At 46.2% G+C, this 12,739-nt stretch overlaps 1 pseudogene; it reads right to left on the minus strand.

The window, feature by feature from the left end:
• Positions 1–630: 630 nt before the first annotated feature.
• Positions 631–749, minus strand: LOC146821701 (5S ribosomal RNA; annotated as a pseudogene).
• Positions 750–12,739: the final 11,990 nt, after the last annotated feature.

Below are 12,739 nucleotides of genomic sequence, written 5' to 3' on the forward strand. Positions count from 1 at the left end.
TGTCCTAATTACCACCTGCCCCATGTGGGCATGGGGGGGGACATGACATGCAAAGCGTGGTCGACCTCGCCCTCCAGTGCCCCCGCAGTGATGTGCAAGTGACCACACTGTGGGCATAGTGCTGGAGACTACCTACCCGAATGCTGGGACTGCCAAGAGCGTCAAATAAGACGAGACTCTCTTTCTGCGCTCAACCATGTCCTACCTTTGCTCTAGCAAACAACTCAATTGGCGACCGTGGATTGTGCTTGGGCCGCCAATCGTGCGGTGTCCTTTTCCTGGACTAGGCACCTTAACTGCCCCGGCTAAAAGCACCTGGCGTGCGGGCGCTTTGTCTTTCAAAGAAAGAAAACCTCGAAACCGCAGGTGCACACAAGTTGTCCAATTGTCTCCCCCACCGCGCGACTCCTAGTAGCCCCGGATGCCTATTTATATAGCACGAGCTCGAACCGAAGGTAGTGGCGCGCTTAACGTGGGCACCGTGTTTGCATTCACATTCCAAAAGAGGGGATTAAGTGAACCCGGAGGGATGAAATGACCCGTGCGATTCGCCAAAGATAGATTTTTTTGTTTTTGTTTTGTTTTTGCTGCATATTTATATAGCGCGACTCGAACCGCAGGTATTGGAAATGCCTACAACACCTGGTATTCCCAGGCGGTCTCCCATCCAAGAACTAACCAGGCCCTACCCTGCTTAGCTTCGGAGATCGGACGAGATCGGGCGCATTCAGGGTGGCATGTCCATGCGAACCGAAGGCTCCAAAGCGAAATCAGCCAGACCGCAAATGTCCTGCACATTTATACAGCGCGGTCTCGACCCCCTGCACTGGAGTGCCAGCCTGAGCACCGTGCCTGCATTCGCAAAAAGGGGAGTGACCAGGAAATCGACGGGATGAAATGAGCCCCGCAACAGCAAGACTCCTTCATTGTTGCATCCTTCATAGCGCGAACTCGAACCGAAGGCCCCCGCAGCGGCAACAAACCCGACCGCAAATGCCCTGCACACTTATACAGCGCGGTCTCGATCCGAAGGACCGGAACGTTCAACATAAGCACCGCGCCACACTCGCACTCGGGTAAACACGGAGAGGACCAAATGACCCGGACGTGGACGCGACCCCGAGGCTCGCACCCTGGATCCCAGCACCAAAGCCGGCAGTCCAAACCGACGGAGCGCAACCTCTCCCTCCTTCGAGACAAACAGTCTTTGGACGTGCCAGGACTCGAATTCCCGCTCAGCCCAACCACTCTACATTCCAGCGAGGAGCGCTTAACGCGCTTAACACGCTGGGCCATTGCAGGTTCCTAGCACCGTAACTTAGACTGGGGAGGGAGGGGGGGGGTTCCGGTCCCGACGCGCCGCTACGCTGGCCTGGAGCTGGCCTGGAGCTGCCACGGTGCTCGGGCCTGCTTCATGTTCGGGTGGGGGGTGGTGCGGGGGGGGGCTCTCTGACCGGACATCGGCCTTTATCCCACCGAGCCCACAGCGCACAGGCGACAACCCCTTGCAGGCAAAACCCTGTGTTGCCCCCACAGCGCCCCCCCCCCGTCTTCGAACTGCGTGCGCCACGCACCTAGCCGGCCTACGCCGCACCAAGCCCGTGCTACCATGTCCCAGGACAAAATTACGCTACTATTACACTACACAACTGCCTATTACACTGCCCCTGGGTACTTTAGAGGGGCGCCGCACTCGAACCACCAACCCCAGTAGGGCCGGTTCTCCCCTAAGTCACCCGTGCAAACATGGGTGCGCACGGCTGCCCAGCATTTTAACTTGCGCCCTCTCACAACCACCCCAGTGGCCGCAACGAATCGATGAAAAGTGCCGCCCCAGCATACCTAATCACTGGGGCGACGGCGGCCTTTCTCAGAGTTGGGGGTGGGGCGCACATTCATGCATAATGATGACCCCCAGCGGCCCCACAATCTTATATGCCACCCCCTACATGCCCGACCACCGGGCGGAAGTGGCAAAACTACGCCCTGCAGTTGCCGGAGCCCCCCAGGGAGGCCTTTTCAGCAGGCCGGAGGAAGTATTCAACTGGTGAGCAGAGAAATTTGCACTCATGTGCGAGATTGGAGGCAGACAATGTGTGCAGGAGCTGTGTGGATTAACCGCACCCCACAGAAGTGCAGCCCTGACCTCCACTCTCACACGATCAGTGTGAGCTGCACCCTCTGAGCCCAAACTGTGCTAATTAAATCGGGTGCATCCTGCCTGATGCGTGGCCCGCGTGAGGCCTCCCAAGGGGTAAATTCCCGTATACAGAAGAAGGGGGGTCCCTAGGGGTAGGATGGGTAGACAGGGGAAAAGGGAACAACGGAAACCTTCAAAGAGAGAACAGGCCCCACTGTCTACACTAAACTGACATCGTTAAGCCCAAGATTGGGTCACATTTGATGGAGAGGAACCCCGGGCCGGGGCAGGCTCAAAGAAATCAGAAGGACAAAGAAAATAAAAGAAACATATTTTATTTAAACAACAATATTGTGATAATGTTCTTTCCTGGAATGATAGATAATATAACAAATAGTTTATTTTGACTATAAATACACAGTCCCACACAGAGACACGAACATACACACTCTCATTCAACACGTTCATATTTATGACAAAAACTGATGCAAATAAAACACATTATACATATAATCATTATCAGCACATTAAGGGTTGAGGGTCGCAAGTAAAAGACAGTATGCAGTATGAAGGAGGCTTACCAGGGGTGTAGTTAAATCAACTATGCTCCATAGTCAAAGCACGGTAGTAGAACTAGAGTTAGAGGGGCCAAACGCGATCGGCATAACAGTTGTGCGGGCCCCAAACTATTGAAATAAGGCCCAGGCGGTATTTCTGGGCTCATTGAAAGAACTTATCTATCCCATAAAATGGGAATGCACGAGCCTATTTGAACTGTTACTTCTCGGAAGCTTTACTCCACTGATGCGATTTTTAATGTGCTGATAATGATTATATGTATAATGTGTTTTATTTGCATCAGTTTTTGTCATAAATATGAACGTGTTGTTTGAATGAGAGTGTGTATGTTCGTGTCTCTGTGTGGGACTGTGTATTTATAGTCAAAATAAACTATTTGTTATATTATCTATCATTCCAGGAAAGAACATTATCACAATATTGTTGTTTAAATAAAATATGTTTCTTTTATTTTCTTTGTCCTTCTGATTTCTTTGAGCCTGCCCCGGCCCGGGGTTCCTCTCCATCAAATGTGACCCAATCTTGGGCTTAACGATATCAGTTTAGTGTAGACAGTGGGGCCTGTTCTCTCTTTGAAGGTAAATTCCCGTATACACATATGGTGGAACGAAAGAGAGCGAGTCTTAGAGATCACGCATGTATCTATATATTTTGAAAATTTGGACATTACGGGGTGCAAATTGCCCACAGCGACGGTGCCCAGACACTTTGCGTGCAGGATTCTCCGCGCTGTGATACCCGCCCAGGCCCCGAGCCCATGCGCCCAGCGAGTCCAGAGCCCAAGGTGGACTCACGCTCGGACAGCCACTGCGCTGCACACGGCAAGACCCCTGAGGGGGAACCGGAGAGTGCCGGGGACAAGGGACTCTAGATAGCTAAAGGCCCATGCACCCCCAAACCAGAGTGCCAGGCCGCAGCTTGCTAGCTGGCCGGCAATCCAGAGCCCGCGCCCCCCAGGGCAGCCCAGAGCCAGCACCAGTGTCACCCGCGACCACTCGGGTGGGGTGGGTGGTGGAGGCATGTGGGTAGGAGGGGGCATGAACGACTCACCGGCAACCTCCCTCTGTGCTCCCGCAGTCCTGGGGCAAAGCGAGCACGACGCAAGATGACAAGTACAGACGACGAGTTGAGACAGCGTGTCCGGCACGAAGAGAGGCAAACCCCAAAAGGCGTGCGAGGTGACAAGAGGACGCCAGCATGGTGGTGGAGGGCTATATAGCCTCCCCCCACGCCCAGAGGAGCCCCGGAAGTGACGCCCCCTCGCGTCACTTCCGGGCAGGAAAGAGGAGGGGGACACCGGCCTGAGTCCCTGCCCCCCGGGAGGGGGGGTGACAGGTGCCAAGGTGACACTAGGGCGCCGACCGCTCTAGTGGCCCCCTGCGGGGGCCGCGGTCAGCGGCATATGCACCGTCTCGGGAGCACTGGGCCTCAGCCCACCACGCGCTCCTCAGACTCTGCCTCCGGGCCACGGTAACGTCGGGCCAAATCCAAGCCAACACAGCCGGTCGCGGTCACCCTGGGGCTCCGTAATGAGCAGTGGCATCCAGACGTAGCGAGCTGCGGGCCAGAAGGTCTCCGGAGTCAGGATAAGTATCGGATAACCATAGTTACGGGCTCAGGCCTGCGGAGCTCTAGCGAGACGCGTCTGCCATGTTCGGCTCCCAAGCCACGCCCCCCACAACAATTGATATTCTTACCTTTGATTATGTCCCACAATGTTCTGGAAATTATAAGGTAGTGCAACAATATTCTTGTGTTAACATTAAGGTGATACCCCAGGTAAAAGGATCTTCAGCTTGTCATTTCACAATGTTACCCAAAACATTAAAAGGCCTTAGGCACAAATTGCTACCCAGCTATTGCCCAGTATGTTGTGGTTGTTCTAAATTGTAGTTAACAAATATCTGCCAGTATTTTCTTTTACTGTTGTGGCATGCTGTCTTCAATAGCAGGCAACCAAATTTCAGGATACGGTCTTGTCAAGGTGAGTCTCTCAGACTTCACGATCAATCAAAACCGACATCTAAACTTTATGAGCCGGGTTACATAGCATTTTGGCTGGCGCTATTCTATATTATGTGTGATAAGTAATGCAGTGCTTGGGTCAAACACCAGTCTTGTGGCAGTAGTAAGATATGGCAAGAGAATTTGGAAGGGGGTGGGGATGACTTCTGTAAATGTGCTCGATAAAGGGTGGTTTAAAAATGTTTATGCACACCTGTGCCTCTTGTTGTGCAAAGAAATGTTGACATATACTTTCTTTTTATCAACAAATTCTAATTGTCTTTGCTCCCTAAATGCAAGAGGTGGAGAAGGACAGGAAGAGTGGTTGTAACTTATATTCTAACCCTAAGTACGCATTCATGGTGCTGCACATGGTCACTAACTAGAAGCAGCTCCTGGCAATAGAAGCACAGTGCTGTTGTTAATGAGCAGTAGGCAAGTTGCAGAAGGGAGACACCACTTTAACCTTTAAAACAAAACATGAGGAGCTACAAAAAAAAAGAACATTAAATAGAGCTCCAAGAAAGACAATCACTTACCACTGATAAAAGGTGGTAACATACTGCAGCTACAGGTCTACCATATTATATGACACCAATCGGTCTAAAACCACGATATAAAAAAGAGTTTTTGGTGGGGTGGGTCGTGCCAGGTTTCAGACCAGGCAGCCATTACAAATTGACTTTGAGACAGTACCCAGCCAGACCTCGTATTCATTTATTCAACTTTACGGGCAAAAACACAGATCAATTTCTCATCGATGACTCTAAAAACCACTGAAGGTAATCCATGTCGGTGATGCAGTCCCTGTGTAAATTTCATGTTTTATTTAGTTTTGCATTCCCAAGGAGTATTTGCTTTCTCTAGATATAATGTTTCTGCCATTTTCAATAGGTGACATAGGACTCTTGTATGATGCAGACTATGAACTGAATCTTTTCGAGGTGTCTGGGTGAGTTCAGGTTGTGGGTGGGTGTTCATGACAGGGAACGATTGAGAGCTCTGGAGTTGAGGCTGAAGGCAGTGGGAGTCTTCAGTGGATCATAAAGTTTCTCAGACTACATACACGTCCAATCCCTGTCCTCTCTGCTGAACGATGGTCACATATGTACACATATGTACCAGTTGTAATATTACTTTGTGTGAAAGTGTGTGAAGGGAGTATAAACAGCTGTTGAAATAGTGACACCGCCAAAGGAAAACAGAGTGATGTGTTTATAGGTGAGGAAACAGAGAGAGCGAGTGTGTGTATGTTTGTGTCTGAGAGGAGGCATGTTGAGGGGAGTGGGGTAGGAAGTACATGCAAAAGCACAGAGTGGAAAGAAAGTGATGAAGAGGAGGAAGATGGCATGTAAGGTAAGCAGATGTAAGATTGTCGAAAAGATGTAGTGACGAAATGAGCATGTGTTTTCCAAAGTGAGAGACAGCAGAGGAATTTAAAGGGAGAATGAGATGACTGAGACACTCAAAAGACCACTACCCCTTCCACAGATGTTAGTAATGTTTAGTTCACAATCTCATATTTTCAGAATTGAAAGATTTTAATTTCTAACTTTTCATAACACAATTGTTGGATTTATCTTATATAGCTAGTAAGCATTGGTAAAGCTGCTCCAGCGGAAAAGGGCACATTTACATATCCTCAGTGCGTCACAGACCCATCATCGCACTAACTCATTCATACACGCATTCATTGGTGGGGCCCATAACACCAACACTCATACGTCTCACTCTAAATCTGCGCACAGGAGGAAAGAAGCGCTGGACAGGTGGGGGGGGGGGGTACCTTATTACCTATAGGAGGAAAATACTTTACATATATATATTATATACATTAGCACCTATAGAATCCTAACTTTAACATCAAGGCACTCCACCACTTGGTCGATGGACCAATTAGTTGGACTGGTTGATGGTGATTTAGAACCAGTTAAAACACATTTAAAGCTTCGGAACCTTTAATCAATACCTTATTAAAAGAATCACAAACTCGATTTCTGTTAATAAATGTTTAGTTTATCTAATTAATTCACTTTCATTGGCATAGTCAGCATTTAACCCTTTCCATGCGTCGGACGGCCGGGAGCCGTCCGACGACATGGTGGGCGTATGTGTCGGACGGCTCCCGGCCGTCCTAGCACCCACCCACGGGGGAAGCGCTGGCGCTCCCCCCATGGGCCGCCCCTAAAGCAGCCCTCACCTGCAAGGACAAGGGAAGCCCTTCCGCTTTCCCCCCGCCCCCCCACCTCATCATGTAATGACGTCAGCTCGCCTCGCGCGCTGATGTCATTACATGAAACCGGATGCGCAGGAAGCAATTTGCTTCCTGTGCGTCCAGCAGTAAAGAGGTGAGTTTGTTCTCGGGGAGGCTGGGGGGGATTTAAAAAAGGCATCGGAGGAAAGGAAAGTGTTTTCCTTTCCTCCGATGTCTTTTTAGGCATTCCTGCTGCACGATCGCGCATGAAGCACGATCGTGCAGCAGGAATGCTTGTTTTTGGTTTTTTTTTAAACTGAACCTTCGCGTTTGCAATCAATTCTTTTTGCCCCAACCACTGTGGACATAGTTATTTTACTGTGGTTGATATTCAACCCACCATGGTCTTATTTGGGTACAATATAAGATGCAGCACTTCTAGGTTAACATTCGGGGTGGATACAGTTGGCTCCTTGGGCACATGCCAGCGTTCTGATCCTTCCCTGTATAACGATGTTTTCCTTTGAAGGGCGGTGCATAATTATTGTGAAAAACGTTCTTGCAAAGATAAGTGAGTTCTGTGCTCTTGCTCTCGCCGAAGGCACGCAGTAATGCGATGCAGCAAGAAATCAAAGCTTTCAACGCGGGCAGGTCCTGGCGCCAAAATAAGAATGTGGTCTCGTGGGGAGAAATATGAAAACACACCTTTTGTTGTGAAGCTGCCGTTAAGTAACAAGACAGCTCAGCTGACAGATACAGAAATCTTTTTTCTGCGAGTGCGTCTTTTTCCAGACTTTGGTTTGTTACACCTGAATAACCAACCAAGATCTACAAACCATTTTCTAAGAGTATGTCTTACTCCAGGCAACCTGGTACCTACTAATTAATTTCCTTCAGTAGAACTTGCTTATTCGCAGTCTGTCAGTAAAGACGTCTCACTCTTGGACACTACTCCATGCACAATGCCTAGTGAGCCTGGCCGGGCCGATATTCACCTGTAGAAGACATTTAACCCATTACATACGTCGGACGGCCTGGAGCTGTCCGACGACACGGTGGGCGTGTGCGTCGGACTGCTCCCGGCCGTCCTAGCACCCACCTACGGGTGAAGCACTGGCACTCCCCCCGTGGGCCACCCCTAAAGCAGCCCCCACCCACAAAGACAAGGGAAGCCCTTCCGCTTTCCCCCCTGCCCACCCACCTCATCATGTAATGACGTCAGCGCGCCTCGCGCGCTGATGTCATTACATGATACCGGACGTGCTGGAAGCCATTTGCTTCCTGTGCGTCCAGCAGTAAAGAGGTGAGTTTGTTTTCAGGGGGGCTGGGGGGGATTTAAAAAAGGCATCAGTGTTATGTTATGACTTGTAGTGTATTGTTTTGCCGCCTCGTGCATGTTCCGCATTTCATAGAATATGGAACGCGGAGCAGGCAAACGAAGGTCAGAGTGTTCCTGGACGTGAGGCTGACCGGTTGTACATCTAACTGCTTCCTTCTTGAATAAAACCATTTACTCAACAAATCCTCGTATTCATCATAACAAATTTGGCGACGATCGGATGGGATAATCAAAGAACGAAGACCACCGAGGATTTACAATTTTCTTCATTTTCAGGGGAAATTGTTTTTCTTATTCACCAAGGACGCAGGAAAATACTTCTTTCTAACAGTTTTGGGCGCAACATATACAAAATACCTTCAACGCAAGCATCGGACTATTGAAACGGTGAGCAAAAGTTTTCTGTTAATTATCAAAAAACTGATTACCGTTATCTGGGCGTCCGCTGCGAGTTTTAAACTGGGCCATCGCCTAGCAACGTGGAGTCCTTGCCTGTGACCATTGTATGTGCTCGTGCTACATCTCGCGAAACGTTCTTCTGTGTGTAGCGAACGAAGCGCGTCAGTGACTCCTTGCGCGTACAGGAAATAGCGCGACTTCACGTCATCGCGCAGCGGCCATTTTGGATTGGGGAGGTTGCGGTTACCAAAAAAAAAATAGTGCTTTGGATGCGATTTACTCTACGAAAAGAAACGTTTTTGACCGGTCAGTCAGCGCTAATAATCTCTATAATCGCTATAGCACTATTTTGATCCAATTGATGCATGTACAGCAAAGAACTTTCAAGCTGGTTGTACCTGATATACTAGTGAAGTATTATTCGTGTAATTCTACTGCCACCTACTGTTTCGACTCTAAATGAAAACTTGGTCTGGATTTAAGTGGTGAAGTATGGACAGTGCATGAGTATTTTTTAAATTCACTGAACAATTCCACGTTATTTCCTTATATGAACTAAAGACAGTGCATAAGATCCTTTTACTGAGCTACTTCTCATCTAGTTTTTTTTTCTCATCTTTTCGTTCACTGTTTGTATTTCTCTTTATTTTTTTTTTGCGTGCTTCAGCCTACAATAACATTACCTGAATATTTTTATTGCTACAATGAGCCAACAAACCTTTTCACTCAGTCATCCTCAAGCTTTTTGGTCTTCAGGTTCTGAACCGTCTCTCAGGTGGACAGAATAGAAAGAATATTTTTTAAATTACATCGAAACTGTAGACTCCGACGGAAAAATGGCTGCTCAACACAAAAAGCGGATCCTTTTATATTCGTTAGGTCCCCATGGTTTAAAAACTTATAACCAAATGAACAAACCTGTTGGCGATGGTGACAGTAATGTGTTCACGGCAGCACTTGCCAATTTAGATAAGTATTTTGCACCAAAGGTCTGTATTGGTATTACACGTTATAAGTTTTTCCTGAGAAAACAGCTAAAAAATGAATCAGTGGATGATTATGTTGGAGAGTTAAAAAAACTAGCTGTTGATTGTGCTTTTGGAGCATTGTTGGAAGATTTAGTACGTGATCAAGTTGTCATGCATGCTTCCAACCCTGTTATTCAAGAGCGCTTGTGGATAAATGGCGATTCATGTCTTAACGACATTCTGGCGATTGTCCGCAAAGCTGAAACTTCCAGCAGATGTACTAATGCTTTGAAAACAGATGAGGCAGTAAAAGAAACCGTAGCTAAAATCAAATCTAGTTCTAAAAAAAGTGTTTTTGCCAAAACCAAAATAGAGGGAGGGAACAAATATAAGTTTCCTAACGGACCTCCCAAATGTTATAGGTGTGGTAGCTTAGAACATTTAGCGTTTGCGAAATCTTGCCCTGCTAGGAAAGCTAAATGCAGCGCATGTGGTATTTATGGTCACTACACAAAATCCTGCAGGAAGAAGACGAATGCTGTTAAATGTATTCTAGAGGAACAGGATTCAGATAGTGATGTAAGCAGCAATGATGACCCTGTTTCTGAATGTTTGGGTGCTGTTAAAAAGAAATTAATGTTAAACATAAGAGATGGATGCCTTATAATTGAAAACAAACCTGAGTGTTGGATTCACATAGGTCGTGTGCGTGTTAAAGTGTATGCTGATTCTGGCTCACCTTATTCAATAGTGAACGAGGAGGTGTGGCAGAAACAGTTTACTAGCAAGGTGGGGTCGAAACTATTTGCTTGTGACATAGACACTGAAGGATATGGGGGAGAAAAGATTGACATACTGGGTTATCGTTGGTTTAAATTTGAATTAAAAAATCGCCACGCTTATGGAAAATTGTATATTTCAAAAAAGGGTCCATCTGTTCTCAGATGGAAGGATCAAAAGAATTTACACATAATTTTAGATCCAAATTCTGACGAGCAAGTTCTAGTAATGGATGAAGGCATTAAAATAGGTGAAAAACTACTAAAAAAATTCCCTACGGTTTTAAAAAAAAATATAGGCAAACTTAAGGGTTTTGAACATAAAATCATCTTAAAAGAAAACGCAATTCCTAAGATACACAAGGCCAGGAATGTTCCCATTTCTTTGAGAGATGATGTAGCCAAGGAATTAGATAAACTGATATCAGCTGACATCATTGAACCTGTAGAAAGTTCTGAGTGGGTTTCTCCTTTAGTCGTCGTTAAACGCAGCAATTGTAAATTGAGATTGTGTGTTGATTTACGCCATCTAAATGAGAATATAGTCATTGATCAATTTCCTTTGCCCAAAATAAACGAAATGTTAGCTTTATTGGATGGTGCAAAAGTGTTCTCAACAGTTGATCTATCTGCTGCGTACCACCAGATTCCACTTCACAAAGATAGCAAAAAGCTTACCACGTTTGTCACTCCGCAAGGGTGTTTCCAATTCAAAAGGATGCCTTTCGGTTTAGTGTCCGCTGCTGCTGTTTTTCAGCGCTTAATGCACCATTTATTCTCCACCGTTAAAAACACCAAATTTTTTCAGGACGACATCTATTTTGGACGCTAAAGGGTTAACTGTAGAGTACTCCAAATGCACATTTGCTAGTGATAACGTTACCTATTTAGGTCACATAATTGACAGCGAGGGTATCAGACCCAAACCCAACCTCGTTGATTCTATTAAATCAGCCCCAGCTCCAACTTGCAAGGATGATGTAAGATCTTTCATCGGTCTTGCTGAATTTTGTTCTAAGTATATACAAAATTTCTCTGCTAGAACGTACAATATCAGACAATTGTTGAAGGACAGAAACAAATTTGACTGGTCCGTGGATTGTCAACAGGATTTTGAGGACATAAAGGATTGCATTCCTAATGTTGCTTCGTTGAAGAGTTTCAACCCTGATGCCAACAGCATAATAACTACTGATGCTAGCTTAAAAGGGTTAGGGGCCGTTTTTTCACAAACTGATGATAAGGGCAATGAACATATAATAGCATTTGCCTCTAGATCATTGTCACCTACTGAGGAAAAGTACTCAGTTATTGAGAAAGAAACGTTAGCGTGTGTTTGGGCTGTTGATCATTTCAGAGCTTTTGTGTGGGGAAAACATTTCACGTTGCGCAGTGATCATAAACCTCTTCTTAAAGTACTTACTACAGAAGGTACCATAAATACATCAGCAAGAGTTGCCAGGTTAGCAATCAGGCTACAGGACTATTGTTATAAAATAGAACACATCCTGGGGGAAAAAAATTACATGGCTGATTTTTATCTAGAAAGCCCAAACAACTGGTTGAGTGTGAAGAAGAAACCTGGAACTCTTATCAGATTGCATTTGTTCAGGATTATGGCAATTGTGGTATTTCTAACATGAAATGGGATGAGGAATATGTTAAAGATAATGATTTACGCGATGTCAAAACTCATCGCACTCAATCTTGGCTCAGGAAGTTGGGAAATAATCATCCTTTAAAACCCTATTGGGAAGTTAGGTTTGAGTTCAGTATCCGGGGGGACAATATATGGAGAGGGGAAAGAGTCATTCCACCCAAAAGTTTGCGTCCATCTATTATAGCCCTGTGTCATGAGGGCCACTTTGGCATTGTTCGTACTAAACAAACCGTTAAAGCTTCATTTTGGTGGCCTAACATGGACGCAGAAATCGAGCTATTTGTTCGCAAGTGTGATATATGCAAAGTAGCTGATAAGTCTTTGGTTGTGTGTAAACCCCCGTTAGGAGTGATGTCAAGACCTAGCTCTCCTTGGGAACATACTGCCATAGACATTATGGGTCCCATTGGTAATGAACAGAAATTCATCTTAGTGTTAATGGATTTGTTTTCTAGATGGCCCATAGTTAAGGTAGTTTCTAGAGCTGACACTGAGTCGGTCCTTAAATGTCTGGACAAATCTTTTCAATCCGAAGGTATTCCTTCTGTTCTGCTTAGTGATAACGGTGTTCAATTTACATCAAACAGAGCCAAAGAATACTTTGATAAACTATGCATAAAACACAAAACTACAGCACTTTACAACCCTAACAGTAATGGAATGGTTGAGCGTTTCAA

The sequence above is a fragment of the Triturus cristatus genome, chromosome 6, assembly GCF_964204655.1.
Source record: "Triturus cristatus chromosome 6, aTriCri1.1, whole genome shotgun sequence".
Classification (NCBI taxonomy): Eukaryota; Metazoa; Chordata; class Amphibia; order Caudata; family Salamandridae; genus Triturus; species Triturus cristatus.